Below are 5503 nucleotides of genomic sequence, written 5' to 3'. Positions count from 1 at the left end.
GATAGATAGACTTTATCAATCCCTCTGGAGATGTCCTTCAGGAAATTAGATAATCGAACTCTCGCGATAAATATTATAGAAACTGTCTCAGTTCAGGATATTAATTTGTGACTCTTGAGTCAGTATATGTGAATAAAAGAACATTTGTAGCGATTCCTTCTAAAACTGTCTGTTCATTTGTTCTCTTCCCTTCAAGACGACATGGGTTCAAACCTCCGCTGTAGTTGTTGCAGGATAATAAACAACAGGGTTCCAACATGGTTCCTCAGGGAGAGATTATCGACGCTTGCGTGGATATTATTCCTGCTTCATCTCAACATAAACATCAACGAGTTATTTATTCAAAACAACTTCTTCATAGCTGCTGTTGACGGTTCCTCTCCGGAGTAAACCCCTGGAGTACCCCGAGATAAATGTCCCTGACATTCCTCACTGTGATGTAACTGTCAAGATTCAAAGTCACGATCGTCGCCCAGTGAAACATTTGTGTTTTGCCTGGATTGTATTCCCTCCCCGCCGCCTGGAGAAACAATACTCGGCCGTAGGATTCGATCCGGATGACAAAAGAAGCGAGAGGCGCGATTGCTCAAGGGCCCGCGGTGATCCATCTCTCTCGCAGAAAAGAAGCGGCTGATTGATCGAGTCAGTGGCCGATTATCAGCCGAGATCATGTTTGTGGCTCTTTGTGTCCGTTTGCTTACCTTAAGAACCGCCGAGTCAGCTTTTTCCAGTCCTTCTCAGCAGTTTCTAATAAATACACAAAACACTGCACAACCGCAGGAAATGTGGACTCACACTCGCAGCCACAGCGAGACAGGTGTGATGGAAGTAGTGACGACACAAGGGATGTTTCATGAGGTAGAAATCATTGTAAAAGCCACAACAAAGAAGGTTGGAATGTTAGAGTGGAGACAGAACTGAGTCCACGCATTATGAAAGTATATCAGTGACATCAGAATATTGAATAGTTGAATTTAACATTTCAAGTCTTGAAACTTTATTTAAAAAAAAAAGTCATTATTTTACACATATAAGAGTTTGATATTCTAAATTCAAAGGTTTTGTTCACTATTAGACCAACCTTTTTTATATTAAATTGAAATGGCTACAAATTTAGAAATATCGAATTTAGAGAATTTATTTATTAATTATTGCAATTAGGATATAACACTTTATGTGTATAAAAAATAATCAATTCAGACAATATTAAAAAAAAAAAAAAAATTAAACCTTTTTAAAAAACAGTGAAATTATTAATATAAATATTTGAAATGATTTCCTTTTTTTAAATAATAAGTCAAATAAAAATAAAATAAAGCGCCATAAAATACTTTTCCACCTCTTAGTCACCTTGTCTCTACTCGACTTACTTCTTTCCTTTTTTGTTCTCTTCCTACTGTCCAAACATCAGCTTAAAAAGCTGCTGGGTTCCCCTGTATCCTCTCGTCCTCAGTCCTTGCTGGATTTCATTGTTCCTTTAGCTGCAGAGGACGTAATTATTGCTGCCATCTAGCGGACACAACTTTAATTGCGTACAGAAATGGAAAAACGCTGTGAATATTAGCATGTTAATTGTAAATTTTAAAAAACGGAAAAAATCGAATTATATTATTGAATACACACTTTGGACGATTTTGTTGAGGAGAGGCAGGTCTGGACCTCCCTGGTGAAGCTGCTGCCCCCACGACTCGACCAAGGATAAACAGAAAAGGACAAAAACACGTCTCTCTCTCTAGTTTTGCACATTAATTTTCGAAGGAAGATACTTTTAGCCGACTGCGGACTAAGACGGAGTCGTGGCTCAGGAAGAGTTCCTCTGGACGTGTCAGCTGTGGATGTGTTGCTGCTTCATCAGTGACCCTTCTGATGCATTTTCTTCAGCGAGCTCCTATGAAGTCTAAACGAGGCTCAAGTGCAGCAGCGCCGACTCATCAAACTACAAACAATCGCTGGCCAAAGGAAAAAGTTCCCGAAGCTTCTGGGAAACCTGTGAAGATGAAAAATGCACATCAGTGAGGAAAAACCCAAACCCCCCTCACCTCACCCCAGGAGATGTGAAGCTATAAACCACAGACAGAGATTAAACAGAGAGAGAGGTGAGCGTCCTCCTCCTGATCTAAATGATTCATTTGTTAATAAATGTTGTGTGGCAGGTGAGATTTAATGAAGCAAATCAATTGTGTCAACTAGAACGGCCCAGAGGACGATCTGTTCTCATCCTAATAAATCCCAAAGATTTGGGAGGCACATAGCAGAACCCTTCGACACATGTTTCATAAATTATCGATGTTTCATTTGACGACTCTTTTGAGTGGCTCCTCGTCTGGAGGAGATTCAGCTTTGTTTTCACCTAAACTTCACCATTTATTGTTGTTCCCTTAATTCATTGGACTTTTACAGATCCATCATTTAGCAATAATGAAAACAAAGAATAAATAAACAAAGAGATTCTATATTTAAACCGTTTTTCAAGATTCTTTATCAGTTTTATTGTTCGGGATTTGCTGATAAAGATGTTTCCTGTGAATTTAGGAATGTTACTGTTATTTACAATGAATATATATTATTTACAATTCCCATAGGAAAAATGTGTTGCTCATCTGTTCTCATCTCTTGTATGTAAGTATGAGCATTAAATCTTATAAAATGTCATCCGGAGCTGGGGTCGAACCCACAACCTTTCCGGTTGCCATCTGAGCCATGACACTCCATACTTATACTTATATATGAGAATGATAGTCTCACAGTGAGCACTGTGCAACACACCTGATCCAGGCTGTATTTGAGAAATACAAGAACAAATTAAGAATGCAATTTAAAAATTAAATATCTTTAGTAATGAGAAATGACTGTGAAAACAGGACTAAATATTGAAATGTTAAAACGGTATAGTATTTTTGCAGAAGATTCAATTAATTTCAATTAATCAATTAATAACCACACTGTACTTATATTTGTTTGTTTTTTTATTTAATTTAAACTTCAATTCCCATCCATACAAATGAGAAGCCAGTGAATCTGGCTCTAGTGTCATAAAAGTGCAAATCTAGTTGAGTGCAAATATCAAGTAAAGTGCAAATGTCCAGTAAACATATGTGAACCATTTGAACCATGTCGTTGAACCAACTTTTATTTTGAAAATAATGCACCGGCCTGCTCTGGCCCTACAATTGTTGACAAAGGCTTTCTTGAGCTCATATTGAAATTAATTTGAGAGCTTGCACTCCTCTAATTTTTCGTTTTGCTAATCCACTAGAAAAGAGAATCTGAGAACTCAAATAGTGAGCAGTGAGAGACAGTATTTCTCACTGAGATATAACTAAAATCAAATTGAAAAGTATTCAAAGTTGGCACAGTATGTCTAATTTTTCTCTTAGTTGACATCAGGAAAAAGAGACAGCAGTGAGAGTATTTAGCACAGCGCTCACTGCAAGACTTAATTGTCAGGAGAGACATTTGAGAAGGATGAGAAAACCACTTTTTTTTCAGTTAGAGCTCATTTATATCTAGGAGATGTAAATGTGACATGAATGAGACCCCCCCCCCCACCCCCCATCATAATCTTTGCACTTTACAAAATCTTTACACTTTACAAAATCTTTACAATCTTACAAAAGCTTTACAATCTCACTGTCATAGACTGTCAAGTCAGAAATAAAGGAGAAAAGTGCCCAAATATGATGGATACAACTGAAAACACAAGAGAAAAAATGTAGACTTATTGGATGTTATATACCACTGATGTGTATTAAATAGTTCAATATTGATTTAAATGTTTTACAAAAAATCAAATAAAAATAAAAGTATAAAAAAATTATAATAATTCTGTGGGCCAAGTAATACAAAGAGTAGAAGACAAAAAAGAGCTATATTTAGAGTTGAACTTGAATTATTAATAAAATCTAGTTTATGTTCCCTAGAGAAATAATTGGTCGATAAAACCTTGCCACTTTCTGGAGAAGTGAAGGCAGCAGATTGCGGCTCAACAGACATGATACAAATGTGGAACGTTGAAGATACCAAGAATGAAAACTAATGAGGGGGCTGCATGTGTTAAATGACAATATTAGAAGGGAGTACCATCGAGATATATTGAGGTGGAGGTTGCAGATGTTTCTCAACCCTGATGGGAGATACAGCAGGAAGACGCGAAAGAAGAAAGTTAAACTAAATGTTTGAGTCTGGTTCACTTTAGCTTATAAACATGTTATTGTTGTATTATATGAGCTACATTTTCGGTGCCGCCTGTCAGGAACAGATTTGCTTTAGTAAGACTGATGAAATCAACCGTTACTGAACGGTTTATTAAGCAAAAGTTAAGGATAATAAGTAACCAGGCAGAGGTTAACAAAAGACAGTTTAATAATCATACAAAAATGAAATGTAACACACAAAAACATCCCCAAGATGGCATCAAAGGTTTAGAGTCCAAATGTCAGTCTTTACGAGTCCACTTAAAAGTCCAAGAAAACCAAAGCAAGCGTGGCTGCAAGGCGCGAGATCCGCTACAGAAACACAAATGAACACAATTAAATCCAGAACTCACCAAACGAACCCAAAGCACTGACCGGAAAAAACACTCAAAGCAAGTTCAGGCTACTACTGCTGCAAGGTTTACCGATGGTCCAGAGAAAAGGTGCTGACGCCGACTCAGGTCAGGAGCAGACTCTTAATGCAGCACCACCTATTGGCCTGATAGTCAACAGCCGTGGAGGTTGCCAAGCACCGCGCTCACTAACTGTCAACATATCAACGGAAACGCTCTTGTACCCCCTTTTCTTTGGACATGATGTGGCCTCTAGATGGCAGCAGTCATTACGTCCTCCTCAGCTAAATCAACATTGAAATCCCGGGAGATCCGGGCAATGACTGAGGACGAGAGGATACAGTGGATTCCAGCAGCTTTTAAAGCTGATGTTTGGACATATTGTGTGGTCTGTAAATTCCTCAAAACCAGAGTCAAGTACTCGACAATACTACAAATATATCCTTTGTCTTATATATCGTATCCTTGACCCTGTGTCATGATACGTATACATCTAACATTTGTTTTTCTTAGGGGCATCTTTTAGTTTGGTCTCTACAGGTGTTGTTTATCGCTCGTCTGAAAAACGTTTGCCCTCCCAGACTAGACACAACAATGCCGCATATCTAGTTTCAAGATAAGAAGGTCTTTTTTCAGATGCTGTTTTGCATCAACCCTCAAACAGCCGCTCATCAATCACCGTCAAGGAAGAAATACGCCACATCACTTCCCCACGATTTCGGATTTCCATCTCTGCTCGCACCAGCAAGTCTCCTCGACAACCCCTGCCGGGATCAGGGACGGGCCCTCGACGGGGTGATTGTCAGGCCTATTATGTCCCCCCAACATCCCTCAGTCCCAGCATGCACTATTCCCTCCATTAACAAGGAGGTTTGCTTTCCAATTCCCCCTTTGATGTGTCACACTCGGCAGCAGATTTGTTTTTAATATGTGTGACAGAATCCACTTAACCGGGAG

The sequence above is a fragment of the Callionymus lyra genome, chromosome 11, assembly GCF_982586985.1.
Source record: "Callionymus lyra chromosome 11, fCalLyr1.hap1.1, whole genome shotgun sequence".
Lineage (NCBI taxonomy): Eukaryota > Metazoa > Chordata > Actinopteri > Syngnathiformes > Callionymidae > Callionymus > Callionymus lyra.
The sequence above is the reverse complement of the archived record's forward strand: the minus strand, read 5'-3'. Positions refer to the sequence as shown.